Consider the following 20,357-nt stretch of genomic DNA (forward strand, 5'->3'; position numbering starts at 1 on the left):
AAATCGTAACAAGTGTTTAAAGATCAGCCCATTCATGAGAAAGATCAAGGATTGCTGATGTGTTCCCGGACCGTTGCTGCAATGTCATGCCTCTCCCTCCCTTCTTCCTAAGAGGTATCCTCATCCTCCCCATATCTGTTTGAGGGAAAGCCTGGACCAGCAGGAATGTCTACATATGTGTTTAAAACGGGGCCGCATTCAGGCTAAAGCAGTCCTTAAGGCATCCTGAGTTGCTCAGAGCTTTGTAGGCTAGTACAAGAACACTGAACCTAGTCCATCAGCACCCGGAGGGCACCTCGTGGGCAATTCCTGGCATTGGTGCTATGATGACTGGACAAATAAGTGGATGTTCATTATTTTCTGCCTGAAGCAAATAGAAACAATAAAGACTCAAACCCACCCAGGCCTTGCCTCATAAATGTGTTCCACTCTGAATGGGCTTGTGAGACCCTTGCACTTTCCACATCTGTGGCTCAATAAAACCTGCTTCTCATATATGCTCCTGATCCCCAAAGATGTTGTGTTATTTTCCTGTCACTATTCATTTTTGTTCCGAAAGTTATATTGAACCTAGGGGAGGAGGGGAGAGATTGTACAAGAGAGAACTTCTCTCTTTTCCACATGTCCCTCTCATTCTTCTCCTGGAAGACTTCCCTTTATTTATCACCGTGCCTTTATTTGTCACTATGTGCCTTTTTGTCTTCATTTGCTTCAGGAAATGAATGCACATAATAAGCCAATGGGTGTGCCATGTTTATTCTGTCATTATCACCATTGACTTCCTAAAAGGACTCAAATAGGCAGAACGTGATAGCTAAACTGGGAATGGGTGGAGCTGGCAAGAAAAGCATCTGTCTGTCTTGTATTATGATTCCCCAGGAGTCATGTGCAACTCCTTATTGTTCCAGGAAACTTTTCAAGCATATAGAAAAAGCAGGGTTCTGACAAGTTGGAGCCTCTTGCGTGGACCTATGTTTCAGCATATTATATTTTGTCTACAGCTGGCTTTTCTAATGTTCTGACTTCCATATGGGTGTATAATGTATCCTTGGATTCCACAGGTTAAAAGAAGGGTCAGACTCCAAGTAATAAAAGTGCTAAACCAAAAAAGAAAAAGCAAATGTCATAGAAATGAATGAGATTGGAACAAATGAGACTAGATTAGCAACCATAGGGGAGGTTGTGTTTTGTGTTCAAATGGCAACAGAAAGTAAACAGGAATCAGGGTCCTTGGCTCATGGTTGCACTGAACTCTCATGAGTGAAGAGAGCTCTTCAATATTTGGTCTTGGGGAAGGCCATCTATACTAGTGCTTTGCAGAAATATATATTCCAATTTCTCAAAAAAAAAATCTACTCTTTAGAAAGAAGTTCAGGGAGGGCAGTTTTCAGGACACTGTAGAATCTCTTCAGGGTTTTGGTGATTTTAGGTTTTTGAGCTTACCTTGTTGCTGAAAGGTGGCAGAAGTGTGCATGCATGTTGCTTTCCACTAAACATTTTCCAGCATGTTGCAGCCTCCCTGGCTGCCCAGGCTTCCTGACCTGAAGGCCCATGGGAGCAGTCACTTCATGATGACTTCCCTTGTGCTTTAATTGAACTAAGGGTTCCCAGGGAGGCTGCAGAGTTCAGACCACTGATGGAATGATTTGTAGAATGAAAGAGAAGACACCCACAAATATCCTTTGTGTAATTTGAGAACTTAAGAAGATGGCCCTCATTTTGAAAACACTGCCCTCCTAAGTGCCTTCCCCCCATAATAATTTGACTGAGATTTCCCCTTTGATGAGTTTCAAATGCAATTTCTTATTTAATTCATGCACAAAGGATTATAGATAAGAAAACTTCCTAGACATCACTTGCACCAGGCTAGAGGTAAAGCTATTTACCAGCTATTGAAATTTGCAAATAATCACTAATTCTATTTCCTGACTAGACCTTCTTTTAAACACCCAGAGAGCTATTTCAGGTAAAATCTGAAGCCTGAACAAAGCCTGAACAAAAAAATCTGAAGTCTGGACAAAGGCATTATCTGTCCTTAATGATGGCTTTAATGATGCTGCACACATCTTTATAAGGAACATTGGGATTCATGTACATTCTTATTTCTCCATAGCCCAATATTCATCTGAGTACATATGTGTGTCTTTTTGTCTTGAGTATAATACAAGCTGCTATTAAAGCACTTCATTCAAAAGCTGCCATAACAGTGGTTGTGACTTTGTCTGGCTTCAGTTTAATTTAATGGCAGTTATGTCTGGTACTTGAGGAAGACTTCAGCCTTGGAACCTTGCAGCATTCTCACTTTCTGACTACAATATTAATTAGGCCTGTCAACCTATTAAGGATTTAGAGATGATTAATCATCCAGCTCGTGAGTGATTAATACATTTACTGCCTAATGGAAACGGACGTCACCATATGCACATGGAGGTGACATTTTGAGGAAAGTTAATGAAAACCTACTTTGTTTCTAAATTAAATAGATTAGGTTAGTTAGATCCTGTTAGATTCTGTTTGGGAAATAGTAAAAATAATGTGGGAATGTAGAGATGTGCATATGTACATTAAAAGCAATGGCTCAGCACTAGACCCCTCATGCCACAGTGGACAATTTCAGAAGATATCTGATTAAGCTTCACATTTATGTTAACATCTAACTAATTTATCGGTTAAATGTGCAAGTAAACTGACTACAGTGGTACCTGGGTTACATACGCTTCAGGTTACAGACTCCGCTAACCCAGAAATAGTGCTTCAGGTTAAGAACTTTGCTTCAGGATGAGAACAGAAATTGTGCTCTGGCGGCGTGGTGGCAGCAGGAGGCCCCATTAGCTAAAGTGGTGCTTCAGGTTAAGAACAGTTTCAGGTTAAGAACAGACCTCCGGAATGAATTAAGAACTTAACCCAAGGTACCACTGTAATGTTCTCATCAGGCCTCTGTTGTTTAGTCAATTAGCAGTTACATTATGTTTATTGACTAATTTAAAAACTACTTAAAAGCCTTAAACCTACCAACACATTTAAAGTTATTTTTAATACAAATACAGACACTGCAGATAGTTAGGGTCATCTTCTACAAGGAAAACAGAAGAATGTTTCTTTCAAGAGATGGGGACCAAGGGGTGGGGACCAATGTGGTATCCCAGGCCACTCTATCCAGCTCTCCGGCTCTCAGCAGCCTACCATCCCCTCTCCCAGGGCACACCCTTCATTAGCCCTGTTCAGTGTCCTCCTTGAGTGTTTTCCCCTAACTAGAATGTGTGCTTGAACTGTCTTTGTGCCTCTTGCTTGCCTGGATGAAGGTGTGTGTGTTGGGCTGCCTGACCTTTGTGTGGCCAGAAGGTAAGACTCAAATCCCTTGCTCCACCCTATGGCTCTGTCCACCCCTGGAACCTTGTCCATGAGGGAATGCTGGTTTGGGGCTGGGGGGAAAGAAAATATCCACCACTGTTTTAACCACTTGTTGGAACAATTTTGTGTGTGTGTGTGTGTGTGTGTGTGTGTGTGTGTTTAAGCAGGTTGAGTTAGCTTAATTGTTCTGGAATTGCTTTAATGTTGGCATTATTATCTTTTATTGTTGAGAGCCAGTGTGGTGTAGTGATTAAGAGTGGTAGGTCTTGTAATCTGGGGAACGGGGTTCGCGTCTCCGCTCCTCCACATGCAGCTGCTGAGTGACCTTGGGCTAGTCAGACTTCTTTGAAGTCTCTCAGCCCCACTCACCTCACAGAGTGCTTGTTGTGGGGGAGGAAGGGAAAGGAGAATACAAGCCACTTTGAGACTCCTTGGGGTAGTGATAGAGCGGGATATCAAATCCAAACTCTTCTTCTTCTTTTATTGTTGTGCTTTGGATTTTAAACTGCATTGCAAAGTGTTGTGGGATAAATGTTTGTGATGGGTGGTATATAAATACCTCCAACCAACCAATAAATAAATAATGCTTGCAATATAAATCAATATTGCCAGGTGTGAAAAGGCCATGATTGGGGGCAGGACGGGAGAAGGACTGAGGATGTTGAAAAGCCTGGAAAAATTAAAAGGTCTTGGCAAGCTGGCCATCATGTCAATGCGGCTTTTGGAGCTAAGGTTGATATCTTTACCATTTTGGATAACTTCCAGCCTGTTCTGGTAAAAGACAGCATTTGCTGTTGAAAGGAATGACAATGAAATTGGGTCAGTGGCTAAAGGCTGTGGGTGGTTTGTGAGGTTTGCTCATAAATGTCAGGTGTGCTTAACAGGATACTTGGTTTGGACATTTACTTGCCATGATTAATTCAACATATACCATTAAGTGATTGAAATTTGTGTGAATTTTGGTCGTTAACTGGAAAGACTGAAGGTAGTGAGAACAATGAAGCAAGGAGAAGCAAATTTGTAATACCTGCCACCCTCCTCCATAGTCTGCTGCTTACCAGACAGCATTGTTTTCAAGGAGAGGAGAAGAGCGGCAGAAAGGCTAGGTAAAGGTAAATGTCATTACCCTTTAATCCAGACACAGAGTCAGACACTGTAGAGGCATCAGCTAAGGAGCCAGATCAAGTTCAAGGCTCTGAGCTTGACAACAGGAGAACAGGAGACCATTGTGCCTTGGGTTGTGGGACGTGAGACACCAGAATAACTTTCTGGACCACCAGGACCTGTAAGTCCAGATCCCAGGCATCTTTCCCTGAGCCTGAGATACCTGGTGCCTTCCATCACACATACCTGGTCCAGTGGTGCAGGGAGCACGCCAGGAGGGAGACTAAGGAATGGAGGAAGAGTGCCCGTCTTCAGACTAGTTGGATGACCCTTTAAACTGCTTTGAAGCTCTCCACAAGGTGGTGGATCTTGGAAGGCTTCAAATGCTTCTCTCTGCTCCCAGTGTTGCTCACTTGGAGCTATCTGTGGTCCTGGAGCTCGTGACCTTGCTGCATTGTCCATTGTAAACTCATTCCTCTCCATGGATTTCATAGTTTGATCTAAGCTTTTTATTTAAACACACACACATGAAAACAGTTTTGAATGCATAGCATTGTAGGGAACAGATGTTCTAAATCGAATATGTCTGATATGGTGATGCCCAGTAGATTTCCCCCATGAGATTTCTGGATCCACAACTTCCAATATTCGTTCACATTTAGAAAAAGGAAGAAAGAAAAACAGGGGAAGTGTTAATTATGTGTCTGTTACACTTTAAAATGAATCATGGTTCTGACTGCCTTTTTCAGGTTGTTCTTTAAGTCAGTTCAATCCTATGTGGCAGAATTGTTCAGCAAGGCCTTTTTCTTTGATGACTGAGGAGGATTTAACAGATGGTGGCCTTTTGCAGATTCCTCATGAGTTTATCAGTGGCTTTGGGCTTACATTCCTTTTGTTAAGAAGAAAAATAGCAAGCCCTGCTCACCAGAAATGCCTACAAAGGATAAAGACAAGCATTTTAAAAGCATCATAGATATAGCTTCAAAGACTCACTATTCCTAATGGTGGGTTTGGAGGTACAATCGTGCCATCAAATTATTTATTTTTGATGACAATTGAATCATGCAACCATTTTTGTGGGCTTTTTAAAGCTATGCATCCCGGATGGATTGAATTTTGTGGGCAGAAATCCACTTTCATGGATAAACCCTTTTAATGCACTCTCCTCCAATGCCACCAGCCTCCCACTAGCATAAAGCACCAGTGTTTGCACATAAAGCTGTGCATGTTTTCTAATGCTGCTTCTAGAACAGGAGTCTTGTGTAAATTGTCATGATCTCTATAGCTACATTAAATTTACTCTGAGGGGAAATTATGAGTCTAACATCTTTAGGGTAACTTGCAGAAAGGGCACACATGTTCTTTTTTGAGATTCACAAACCAGTTCAGTTTAGTTTCTTGCATTTAATATGGTTTGGCTCCAATTCTGAAGCAATTATGTATTTGTAAGTAAGTCATGTTGACCTCCTGACATCTTATACTCCCAAGTAAATGTGCATAGCATTACAGTCATATAAATGGTTGATCTCTAGTGCTATAGATATACATGTCCCTATACATTGCTTGGGCAGCTTAAACTGAGCCACAACTGAGCTGGAGTTGGCTCCATTACCTGTTCTAGGTACCAGGCCATAGCCATGGGGCTTGTGACAAATAGCTTTAGGCATTTTTCCTTGGTCAGAGTTTTGGATTCCTTGGTCAGAGTGCGTGGTCTCCAGACCCAGCACCCTTCTGTTTTAGAAATTGGCCATGAGTAATTCATCCTCAAAACTGGAAAGGGTCCATGATTAATTAAGTACTGGGAACATTTTATTGCCTTCCTGCATCCAAAATGCTCAGGGTGATCTTGAAATGAATAAAATCAGGGATGCATCCAACACACACATATTTATGGTGCTGTTGCTGCTGCAAATGCCAAATGCATTATTTAAACAACACATTGGTGTCACGTGGGATTTACAGAGTAAACCAAGCAAAAGACAGGTCTCTGCCCCAAAAGGCTTCATACAGAAGCAGAGGGAGACCAAGGACAGATGTGTGCAAATGAAGTCATATATACTGTATTTTTTTGTGTACAACACGCCCCCATGTATAAGATGAGCCCTATTTAAGGAAATGGGGGGAGATTGCCCAGAGTTGTTGAGTTTTTAGGGGGGGAGTTGCCGAAAATTACTCACCTGCAGGATTGCTGCTGCCAATCACAGAAGAAACCAATCGGCTGTCCGCTCGCCACCAGCAGCCGCCAATCACATGACAAATTACAGCAACAAATCACCTGCCCAATTGCTGCAGCAGCCGCTAATCACATGACAAATTGCCGCCGCTGCAGCAGGCTATCGCCAGTGGGCCTTGCCGCAGCAACAAATCACCCGCCCAATTGTCGCAGCAGCAGCCAATCATCAGCAGGCTTTGCCACAGCCACCAATCACCCACCCAATTGCTGATGACAATCTCCTGCTCACAGCTGCCACCATTCGCCCATCCCTTCTCTGCACTATCAGTGTATAAGACAAGCCCCATTTTTTAGCATTGTTTTATAATTAAAAAAAATAATCTAATACACAGAAAAATACGGTACTTAAGCTTTGTTTTTGTTTTGAATTAAGTCTTAGACATGAAGCCAATGGTTTGATTTAGCTCATGAACCAGGACAGTCTGGATGACTGTTTGCTGTTTTGCAATCTGTGTACATAGCACTGCAAGCTATCGGAAAGTTATCACTCCAAAAGTCATGGCAGACATATGGTTGCTAATTGGCCTGGAACGTTATTAACCAAGACTGAAAAACATGAAACTATAAATTCATGCTTGGTGAAACAAAAACTGCTCTCTACTTGATCCAAAATGTCTGGTACCTAAATAGAATATAAATGCACAGAGGAGCAGTAGCAGGACATTACAGTGTTGCTTGTTTCTAGCTTGCTGCTGCAGTTTAGAGTATGAAAACCGCAAGTGTTTAGTAAGATTCTCTCTCCCCGATATCCCAGTTTGAGCCAGGATCTTCTGCAAGCAAGATCTGGTCTCCATATGAAAGGAGTCTTTTTTTATGCCACTGTAGAGGGGTGGGCCGCTCTATCCAGTCCTCAGAACTCTCTTCAGGTCATGCTCCTTTTTGAGTGACATTCCTCACACCATCCTCAAGTTATTTCCCCTTGCTGGAAGTATGATGATCCTTCTTGCTTGCCTTGAGGGAGAGATCTGTGGGTATAAACCAGAGGTAGTCAACCTTTTTATACCTACCACCTACTAATGCATCTTTCTTGATGGTAAAATTTCCTTACTGCCCATCAGTGCTCGATGGAAGGAGGATTCAGCTTGTGCCATAGAACCCCCTACCACCCACCTAGAATCCTGAAACGCTCACTAGTGGGCGGTAGGGACCAGGTTGACAACCCCTGGTATAAACCATACAAAGGTAATAGCGACACACATTGCTCTACCTGGTTTTGTCTCCAGCCCTACCTACAAATGTCATATGGCTTCTGGAATATTCTGCACAATTCAAAGTGTTGGTGCTGACTTTTAAAGCCCTAAACGGCCTCAGTCCAGTATATCTGAAGGAGCGGCTCCACCCTCATCATTCTGCACGGACACTGAGGTCCACCGCTGAGGGCCTTCTGGTAGTTCCCTCACTGTGAGAAGCCAAGTTACAGGGAACTAGGCAGAGGGCCTTCTCGGTAGTGGTGCCCTCCCTGTGGAACGCCCTCCCACCAGATGTCAAAGAGAACAACAACTACCAGACTTTTAGAAGACATCTGAAGGCAGCCCTGTTTAGGGAAGCTTTTAATGTTTGATGTATCACAGTATTTTAATATTTTTTTGGAAGCCGCCCAGAGTAGCTGGGGAAGCCCAGCCAGATGGGCGGGGTATAAATAATAAATTATTATTATTATTATTATTATTATTATTATTATTATTAGGCTGAAAATGGATCTCTATGCCTGCTGTGAGCAGAGAGCGCAGAAAATATAATATCTTGTGCAATTTCCAGTAGAAACTGGCCCTAATGTATTTGCTGTTCTGTAAACTTAAGGTCAAACTATATATTTGACTTTAAAACTTTAAATACTACCAGGATTGGGGTGGCAGGGTTTGTTTGTTTGTTTGTTTGTTTGTTTGTTTGTTTTCTTTCCTCCTCCAACACTGTGGTCCTGATGAAAGGTCCCTTCCTAGTCACTAACTGCATTGAATGGAAAACTACCATTGGGGTCAGTGCAATGTAGCCTCCCTCTCAAAGCAAATATCAGCTTGAAGAGGTGGGCAGTGAGGCTGCAGCGTGGGAATGAAGTGTTTAAGAAAGAACCACCACCATCAACTGTGGTCAATATAATGACTATTATTCACAATTAAATAATAATAATCCAGGACCAGACTATTAATTTAGCATCATGAATAGATTGGCATGTAATCCAGCACAGACACAAACCCTATTCAGATGTTCATGTTCTGTGTTAAATCAACATATGTGTGGCAGAAGAGTGGGGGAAAGCCCTCTAATTCTGCTCCTCTGCTGCAATTCCTGTTGATCTCCATGAGCTGGAGGGTGACTGTCTGGAGGAGAGCTTGCCTGTTGTCTCCCTGTGTGCTACAGGAGAACCCTGAAAATTCAAGATTCTGTGTTTCACAGGTAGCCTCCACAAGTAGGCTTCCTGCTGCATATGGTAAGTCTCCAACATGTGGGTAGTGGATGGGAGCCAAGAGGTGCTGGAGTGAGAACCTTCACTTTTATCCCTTGCATGTTGATTTAATTCAGAAGTCTAACACCCGAATAGAGCTACTACAACCTGCTTCCTTCCCAAGCATCCAATCCAGTAGTCTTCTTATGCTCTTGGCTCAGATGTGCCGGCCACAGCGAGCTCTGCTGCCAACAACAGTTGGCTCCCAAGTTAGTGCTTTTTTGAGCAAGCCTTCATTCTTGTAGGTTTGCATACGAGCTTTCAAACCTCTCATACCAGAAGCTGTTGATTCTTATATATGCATGAGAATTTTATCAAGTCTAGCAGTTCTAAGTACAGTAGTACTAAATTATCAAGAACACTGTGTCTGTTTTGTTTTTGTTTAAATATTACGCTGTGTCTGTTGTAGTTGCAATCACTTGTGAATGATGGGTTTGTGTTCCACGGAAATGTCAATCCAGTGAGCGTGTTTAGGTTTGTAACCGTAATATTGTTATATGTGATTTATTGGAGACAGTATTGAACATTATGAAGAACACGGAATAGTTTACTGTTTAGTCAACCGTGGAGGGAAGCAAATGAGTCAAAGTGCACAATAAGGCTTTTTTTATGCCAGGCATTCATTTGTTTCATTCACACATGTGGGAGAGTGTAGAAGCACTTAGTTAGGCTATCTACACATCATACATTTAAAGTACAAGACTTCTCCCAAAGCACCCGGAGAACTGTAGTTTACCCTTTGTAAAACTGCTATTCCTAGCACCCTGAGCAAATTACATTCCCAAGATTCTTTGGGAGAAGGAATGGTTTTTTTTAAAGGCCAAATGTATGGCCTTATGAGCTGACTTGGCTGACTTCAGTTTGTCCATATATTGGGATGACATCTGCACAGCTTCCTTTAAGAAACAGGTGCTTCTAGATTCCAGAAATGTGGAATAGCGTTTTGATGACGACACTGTGTGAATGCTGCAAAAATCTTTCATGTGCAAACAGCATCAAGTCTACAATAAATTGTTGTGGGGAAGCACCCAGAGAGAGAAGGAGAGAAAGCATTTAAGTTGACAGTCTTGCAGTTGCTACAAAAATACCATGGCAAAAGTGCATTAAGTCATAAAAGTGCTCAAGTCATGAATTGCTGAAACTTAATTTTGCTGTGTTCATCAGGTGTGGCTTGCAATAGCTAAAATTGGGAATATTTCAAGTCTTAAAATGGTTTTCAGCATATTTTTGCAAATGGGAGAAGTCAGTATTTTAAACTATTAAATACTATTTTAAAAATAGACCAGGGGGAAAGGAATGTGCTAGCTAATGAGTGTGTAGACTTTGTCTTCCCTGCAGAGTGACTCAAATCCACATGATAATACTTACTTTATATTTGCATGAAAGTTTCTCCAGTTAGCTGTGAAGATGTGCAAAGTTGCACATAGCAGTACTTCATATGAACTTAGGCAGGGTCTTGTTTGTTTTTACTGCAATTAGAACAGCAATTTTTTCTGTCCTTTCACCGTAGTCCTAAGTCAAGTTAGATGCACTTGCAAAGCAGTGAAAAAGCTGCAGAGATTTGCTAATAGCATTGCCAGTTTTTTGTTTAAAAAAACATAAAAATGTGTACAGTGTATTAAAATGTTCTAAAATACATCCCTTTGTGATAAACAATCCTGTCTTCAGATCAATCCCATTGGTCTTATCCCTCTAGTACTGGCTAGTTGGGATATTGTTGGAATATTTAGCAGGGTGCATTCTCAAAGTGCTCCACATTTAATTTTTGAGGGCCACAGTGAAAATGTAGATAGGGTGAAGCCATATCTCTTAAAGCCCTACCTTTTGTCAGTTGAGGTTGGACCATTAGGTTTCATGGGGCACTGCCCCTAGCAACTTCAGTATGTCCCCTCCTGCCTGTCTTGCAACTAGTCCAAACAATTAAACCCCTGTGTTGTTATCAGTAATATACAAGGCAACACGTTGACCAAGTACAGCAATGCATGTCAATATAAACTCTTTATATAATCCATAAATCTCTGAAAATCACAAAATATGCCCTCTTGATGGATTCTCTTGAAAACATAAACATAAGTCTTATAAGTCTCTGAAAGTCTTTGTAGACTATGCAAGTCTCTGAAAGAAGCAATGGGTCAGATTCTTATCTAGTGAATATCTTTGTTTTATGACGTCCAACGCTGCCGAAGTGGTCCGCAAACAGACGTAGTGAACAGTGATTCCGGATATACCCACTGTTTCATGAAATTCTTCTTTAGCACAGCAGAAGGATACGGAAATGCTTCATAAACACATCTATATGATGAATGGAATTGTATGACACAATTGCTATGGAGCAGTGGTCATAAAGTTATGGCACTGCCTCTTTCCGCTTTCTCCCCCTTCGTATCATTGTTGCCCTTGCAATTTAGCAGGAAGGAGGATGGGGACAGAACTTGAGTTAACTAGCTCTGCCTTTCTTTGGATCTGGTTCCCTGCCTTCTGCTCTACTGGTTCCACTGGGCACCAGCCACTGTTCCCTTTGGTCATAAGCACAACTCCGTCCACTTTCCTGTTTGGGCTCTATAGCTTGGCATATTGGTGGTTGGCTGGTATTCCTTCAGGGGAAGGGGTTGCAGATATGGTCCAGGAGCTCTTAACGGATTTTGCCTAATGAGTACATCCACCAGTGTGACTGAGACCGTTTCTTTTCCAAAACCCAGCTTGAAGCCAGATTGAAATAAAAAGCATCATCCAAACTACCTGGAATTCAGAATCTACCACATTCCAGCAGCTTGCTCAAAACTGTAAGGTTAAAAACTGTTTCCCTTGTTTTTGTTTCTGTTTGCATTTGGGTTCTAAAATGCCTAAATGAATTTCATATTAGATATATAGTTAATTACAGCCCACATTCACCCCATTAGTTCAATGGAAATAATTTAGTGGCATATTTAAATAATTGTGCAGGGCTCCATAAGGATCACATCTGGATATTTACATCAAAAGATAATATGTTATTCATAATAGCATATACAGAATACATATAAGAAGATCAAATGGATTCTCTTCCCATAAAATTCTTTCTCAGCCATCTACAATGAGAAGATACTTGTGAAATGCTCATTAAACATTTGATGCTTAACACGGGAGGAAAGTTTTGCATTATGAATTCCCATGACACAGAATCATGAAACCACTGTATTTTATATATTTTAAAAATAATTTTATTGATATACTAAGCTTGATATTTCATTGAACATATGCCTATAATTCAAAGAATAATCACTCCTGTATGGTTATCAATTGGATACAGAATTTGTCCCTTCCTTTTCAGAAGCAGAGTTGTGATATCATAGGGATCTTTCACATCTTACAGAATTTCTAGCCACAAGGCATTTCTGTATAGGAATTAAAATGCTGCCTACAAGTAGACCAATCAGTATCCAATCCTCAATTTAAGATGCACCCTTAGGGTCAATTCATACAATTAAACAATTTTTTAAAAAAAATTATTATTATTTTCATAATTTATATTCCAACTTTCATCAAGACTGATCTTTAAAAATAAACAAATTCTAAGAGAAGTTTAGAAAGTTGAGGTATTTTTAGTCGGTTTTAGTATTTTAGCTTTTGTATGTTTGAAAGTATGGTTGCGATTTTTAATTTTATTGTATTGTTTTATTTGTTTGTAAAACTGCTTTGAGGGTTTCCCCCCCCCAATTAAGTAGTGTATATATTTTATGGGGGAGGGGAATAAAACACAACACACTGTTAAAACAGGTGGCTGTTTGAACAGCTCTCCACTGTCACTGCACGCACCGTATATTACACCTGAAATGCCTACCAGAAGACAATGCTCTTCAGCTGGTGCCAAAAAATAGATAAACTCAGCACTAGCTGTTCCTTTTTGTCCGTGTGTATGCTAGCTGGTTTGACAATTCCCAAATCACTATGCAAACATGTGCAAATAGCTCTGGTGGCAAACCAAATCCAAATTTTGGTGACATCAGAGTTATGGTCACCTGCAAAGAATGGGGAAAATCACTTAGATGATCATCAGGAATGGGAAAGGAGTGATATTATGGGTTGTGCCCTTGTCTGAGCTGTCCATGGAAGGTATATACACTGCTGTCAAATCAGGAATCATGCTTTGATTTGGCAAGCATGTCATGTGCGTAGCAGTATGCTGCTGGTGACTTCTGGAGTCTTCCGTGAAAATTATGTGAAAAACAACTTTAGCATACACCCAGAAGAAACTGTGGCATCCTCTGTGAGTTCAACAATACCTCTCAAAGTGAGCCAGTCTTTCCCTGAACAGGTGGGACAAATGTTAAAACATCTAAATTCCATATCATATCCACATCCTTCCTTCCAAAATTAAAAGCTTGATAATTGAAAGAGATGATTGCTTCATTTTTAAAGGTTTAAAATTACACTAGCAGACACCTCTAATCCTGTCTGATAGAGAACTCTTATATACCCCACTGTGAAACTGACTAACACAATTGGGTCAAGTATCTTCCTGATTTATGTTGTAGCTTTCATTCATGCAAGTCTTGTTCAGGGAATGAAAACTTTGAAGAAGGCAATAGAGATAGCATATCTATTTTTGTTGGTCAGTCTAACCTTGTAAAAAGGTTTAGAAGAGGAGTTGTAAAATCTTTTTCTTTAATTAGCATATTTTGAAATGAAGGAGAATTGTATGAGAGGAAAAACATCAACGTTGAAGACTGCATTTTGATAAATAAACAATTTTACAAATAAAACAAGTCTGGTATGGAAAGAAATCACTAGATAGCACCAATGAACAGTCATTCAAAAATAGTTCTAGCATCTCACTCACCAGAAAAGTATATTTGCTTGCTGAGTTTGAGAAAAGATGCTGAAGTTACTGTGAAGACATTTTCTTGTGTGAAAGTGGTGATTTATTCAGATGTTGGGACATGTCACACACGAAGTAACCAGAACAGAGTTCCACCAACACCCACATTGTAACAGTATTCTAAGATGTAGAGTCTCACTACTTGTTCACCATCGTCTTCAAATGAAAGGTCATTTCTCTGAAATAACAATCCCTGATGGATTTGTCACCTTACCTGTTGTCTGAATTTGTAGGATTTTAAGAAAAGCTACATATTCAGCAAATTCACATGGTAGAATCTTTCCTGAACTATATGACTTCACTTAAGGGTGGAGACAAGGGTTCTGAGGCCCCTTCACTTCCTGCAAATAACAAACTAGAGCACTGAGGGGCAATGGGTTCTAAGTCCGTTTCCTGATGCAGTAGCAATTCTTCAACTACAATCTGATGGGTTACAGCCTCAGATAATCTCTACTGTGTGGTTCTGTTGATTGTGTAGGGCAGCTCTTACACACACACACACACACACACACACACACACACACAAACACACAAAATTTTAATGGTTATTTTTTTGGTAAACTGCTTAGAGGGTGTGTGTTTTTATAATCAAGTAGTATATACTTTTTGTTAATAGTAATAATAATAATAATACTTCAGTCGCATTACGTAAGCCTCTAGATCTTTAACACCACACCACAATCCAACCATATTTATGGGGTAAGTTACTACTAAGAAAAATTTAAGCAATATAATTTAGTCCAAAAAGTATACATCAGTTTAGTACTACCCATTGTTACCATTGGAAGAAATTACGAGAATAGAAATGAAGCGTGAAGAATTTGTGGCTCTCCAAATGCTGTTGAATTGCAACTCCCAACATCATTGGCCACTAGCCATGCTGGCTGGGACTGATGAGAGCTGGAGTTCAACAACAGCTGGAGAACCACTAGCTCCCTACCCTTAACACAAATTTATTCCCAGAATAATGCAGTCTAATGAGGTAAACTCTATATTTATGTTTAAACGAGTTTTTAAAATACTTTGTTTATTTGGAATCTCTTTCATGTAAGGTTGAACCATTGTCCCAGGGTTTTCTTCCATGCAGTCAGATGTCAAGTTGCTTAATCATTTGCACTAGTGTAATTGCTTTCCATTGTGGTGCAATTTCATGTTTTGCAGTGTTGTGCTGTCATAGCAATTTGACCACACATTCCATAACCAGCTTGGACCATAAGAGAGAAATGTAAATATTCTGCACATTGTCCTTTGGCAATAAAATTGTATGATGTCATTTTCTGCTTGACATAATGCAATGCATGTATGGATCCGTTTGTGTTCGTTCACCATATAGTTCCAAAATGAAAAGAACGGTTGGGATCTTGAGCACTGGTTTAGAATTTTAAAATCATCGAGACAATCATGTTACTTACAAGCAAAGGTTTTGAGAAGTGAGGTGAAAATCCCCCCCCCCTTTGGAAAACAAGCAACTAAATCATTCGTGCAAAGGAAGATTTATTTATTTCTTTTAAAATGACCTATTTTAACCTAGCTCTGTTTGCTATTTATATTAATTTGCGTCTTTCAATCTGTTTTTAGACACTAGCTAATGAATCTACATGATCCCACTGAGAATTGAGGAGGCTGAAATTTTCATAGCTGTCTGTGATTAATGAAGTGTAGTTGTCAAAATATGTAGGCTAAGGAGGAGCGGTAAGACTTCAGGATGGAGGCACTGGGATAATGAGCAGTTATTGCTGTTCTTTTTCTTTTTCAAAACTGGTGTTAAATATGACTTTTCTGTTTGGCTCCTAATTTTTAGGCAGCAACAGATCCTATAGAAACCACAGAGGCGGTTGCATGTATTGCTTGTGAGCACCCTGAGGTGGCCAAAATGGAAGAAGAATCAGACCTGGAGTGGGATTCTACATGTAGGGATGACTCCCTGACTATAGGGGGAACATAGGAAACTGCCTCATACCAGAGTCAGACTATTGGTCCACCTAGCTCAGAGGTACAACTCTCATCCCTGGCCATTGGCCATGATGCCTTGGACTGATAGGAGTTGGGAACTGAAGAACATCTGAAGGACACCATGTTAGCTAACCATGGGCCAAGGAAACAGGAATTGAGAAGGAGAGCGTAAAAATTATTCTTCTTCCTAGGCTATCATCCATTCAGGTACCGAGCAGACCTGCTTAACTTCAGCAAGGTGGTGGCCTTATGTGCCTTCAAGTGATACTTCAGGCCCAATATAATGAAGGAATCTGGCACACCTCACGTGGTAGGACATTCCATGAGGTGGACACCCTGGCAGAAAAAAATCCCTAACCCTGGTTGACACCAGCTTCACCCTCAAGAGGTTATACTGTAAACCTACCTGTGATTGTCAGGTGAAGGACAGTAAAGAAATTTAATTTTTTAATGATGATTGTGGTGGTGGTGTCACGAGAGCTGGAGCAGGACCTCGGATTATAATTGGGGCATGTGGAGAGAAACATATGGAAGACAGTGGTTCTTGAAGTACCTAGATCACAAGCTATTAAGAGCTTTACAGGTTAGGTTCCTAAATCCTGAGGTCCCAACCAGGCTATCTAAAACTTATACCAACAGCTTGAACTAAACCCAGAATCTACTTGACTGTGCAAATCACACAAGACTGGTGTGATGGAACCAAATCACTGTTAGCTCCTTGGGCGCAGCATCCTACATGGTAACAGTAGTCCTTTCTAGAGGTCACTTCTTCATCATTACTTGTCTGTTTATGGGGAAAATATCAAATGGGGCAATCTTCCAGAAAGAACTCGCTGTGAAGATTTCACCTTATCTCTGAGATTCAAGGCATATTTACAGACTGGAAGTGATGTTATTGAAAACAGAATATGCTCTATTTGACATTGTGTTAAATACTATTTTTCAGTTCCTTTCCATAATTTTATATTCTCATTCTGTATTTTTCGGTTGTGAACTGCCCTGGGTTGTTTGGATGAAGCGTGGTTTACAAATTTAATTAAGAATAATAATAACAGAACCACAATTAATGGATGATCTATTAAGGTCCATGCTTCTGCCTTTACTTCCATACTGCTAAAACCTTTACTGTCAAGCACATAATACAATCTTCATAACAAAGCCTGTTCTCTTTGTAGTATTGCTAGTAAGAATTAGCTTTGACTGTCCTCTGCATTTTCTTTCTCACCTCCTCAAGTAATATGTGATAACGACTTTGGTTCTTTTTAGATGCCTTTCTTTGGGCAGCATAAAAGCACCTTCAATTACACTGTTCCAGCTATCCGTTGCAGAGAGCCATTATATATGAGAAGCATTATTCATCCATTACATCCGCTTTGCAAGTGAATTTATTTGCTATTTAATGAAAAATAGACTTGTATCAAACCTTTTGTTTCCCTCTCTGTTATAGGAGGCCCCAGGGATCAGTAGTGGGCTCTTTGCTGGGAACCGGGCCCGGGCCATGGCAAATGCCCAACTAAGTCATCTCCTGGTGCCAACCCTGGTTCTATACATTTTTGCGTCTTTTGTGTGTAGAATAATGATGAAACAGCACTTTGATGCTCAAAGGGCAAATCAGGTCTTAAGGGTTGGGGGTTTTTATGCGCTCGTTTGCAGTTGCCATATTGTACATCTGTTAGCTCGGGCCTGAGCCTTCTGTGCTACACAGACTGGCTTTCTATGCATGTTTAAGTAATTAGCAGTTTCAAGACCAAAACCAATCGGGCAATTTTTTGGTTCCAGTGCGCCATGCTTTAATGGTGATCTGCCCTGCTACCAGCTTCAAGCAGGACATTGATCCAGCATGGTAATTGAGAGCTGTGTACTTCCATTAGTAGCAATGTTTGAAATACACGCCTTGCCCTCCTGCTGTTCAAGCATTGAAAATTGTCAATTATATGTGACAGACTGATTATAATTTGTCCTTTTAGTGACATAGTAAAGTGTTTTTCTTTACCATGGGAAAAAGACATTCCAGTACATGAATATAGCATTTTAATCCTCTTTAGCTTTGTTTTGGAAAGTGTCAGTCTCTTTTAACAAGTGTCAATATGTGGCTTCCATTTTTATATAGGCTGTAATTGATATAACTATATCTCACAATTAATATAATGTCAGATAAACATTATTTCGCAACCCCTTAACTGTAATGGGGGTTACAGGATTGCCATAAAAAGTCAACTTAGTCACGTTGGTCCAAAAAAATAAATAAATTCCAAGATACATATTGGGGCAATAGCTTTATTAGGCCGACCAAAACAGCACAAAATAGCATGCAAGCAATGTGTGGGTTTCCTCCATATCCATGCTCCATCTTAAGACTTTTACCAGATGCAGACAGTGAGAACCTAAGCAACAGCCTTTTCTCTCTCCACCCTCTCCCGCTTTGCCTTGGCTTTATCTCACCACACCCAGCCTTGATTCATTCCCAGGAACCTCCCCTCTGACTTGGCAGGAACTGGGTCTTTTCATTCCCTGCACACATTCCTTTAAGCTAGGTGTGAGTGTCTACTCTAGGTACAGCCAATGTGGTACCCTTCAGATACTGCCAGACTCCAAATCCCAACGTACCCACCCCAACCACATGCCCAGTGGTCAGGGATGCTGGGAGCTGTAATCCAGCAACATCTGGGGAACAGAGGTTCCCTATGTACAAAGCTGCTTATACCATCTACCATTAAATGGGGATCCCTTGCAGGTGTACAATGCTGCCTACTCCAGGCTTGGTGCCCTCTAGATGACATTGGGCTACAAATCTAATCAGGCCTAGTCAGCATGCCAATGCTCAAGGATGATGGGAACTGTAGTCCAACAACACCTGGTCTATTCTGATTGGGAGCAGCTCTCCAGAATCCCTGGGAGAGTCGTGTGTCCCCCCCCCCCCATCAACTGCTTACCTAATAGCTTAGGGCCTTAGGTAAATATGCCAAGGACTGAACTGAGGTATGGTTCTCCCCAAAATATTGTTTGTTTGTTTGTTTGTTTGTTTTAAAAACAACATTAAAACCAACTGCAAGCAAACCCAGACATTATATATATATATACAGTGATTTATTTATTTTTGACAGTTGGGAAAGGGCTGTAGCTCATTGGTAAAAAGCACATGTTTTGCATAGAGAAGATCCCAGGCTCAGTCGCTGGCATCTTCAGGTAGAGTTGGGGAAAGCTCCTATCTGAAATCCTGGAGATATTCCTGTATTGTAGACAGCACTGAGCTAGAAGGACCAATGATCTTAGACTCCTAGAACCACAGAATTGTAGAATTGGAAGAGACCACGAGGGTCATCTAGTCCAGCCCTCTGCATTGCAGGAATCTTGTGCCCAACATGGGGCTCAAACCCACAACCCTAAGGGTCTCATGCTTTTGCTACTTTTCATATCAGACACATGGGTTTTCTGAAAGGAACCATCACTATTCCTGGCTTCCCTCTAGAATCATCCCTGTTTCCTCTTCCTTTGCACACATTCAGATGACCCAGTTCCACACCAGCATGACTGTGCGGCTATTTACAAGTCATCACAAGGTGGTGACATTGGTTGTCTGAATGAACTGAGCATATGAAATAGGCACCAACCCTCAAATCCAGGGATAACAAACAGCTTCTCGTTTACTTCTTCTAGCGAATGCAGGACACCATACCTATTTTAAGGCTTTTTGATACTTCAAAATACACCTATTCAGAGCCACGTTTTAAAATAGCTGACTAAATTAGCTGCAACATATTTTTCCTGACATCGTAATTGGCTAATAATCTCTTAGTTAATGTCTGTAACCTACAGATGTCTGCACACTAAACTCCAGCAACTGTAGCTAATTATATTTCTTTTAATGAATGCTGAGTCACAGTCAAAACCTCACCAGTGCAAATTGGCCTGCGCAGGAGCAATTTGTTTTATGGGATGAAAATAACCAAGCAGGATATTATCAGTGCAGGGGGCTGATTAGCCTAGTCCCTCAATGTCATGTTTCCTGGTATTTTTTTTGGTGAAAGAAACGAGATTTTCATTTAGTAGAGAAATTCTCTCCCTCTGCATATTTCATAGAAAGCATTGAACATGGATATTCTGTGTTGACTGATGAAATGAACTGAACCGGATTGGTGAAGCGCAGCAACAGTGCGTAGGTAGAAAAGGCTCCCACATCTTCTAACACTAATTAGCATATTTTTAGCACTCATTTGTAACTGGACATGTGGGAACATTCTAGCACCAGGTGCATTTCCAGTTCTGAATAAAGCAGTAAAAATAGAAGCTTGGTGCACACATTAGTGCTCTCACATTAATGGAGACATAATATGTACATATATTGTAAAGCTATTTCAAAATATTTTCAAGTGACTAATGATAATTTCTCTTTGAGAGCAGCGGGATTTGCTTGT

The sequence above is a fragment of the Podarcis bocagei genome (genome assembly GCF_964188305.1).
Source record: "Podarcis bocagei genome assembly, chromosome: 8".
NCBI lineage: Eukaryota > Metazoa > Chordata > Lepidosauria > Squamata > Lacertidae > Podarcis > Podarcis bocagei.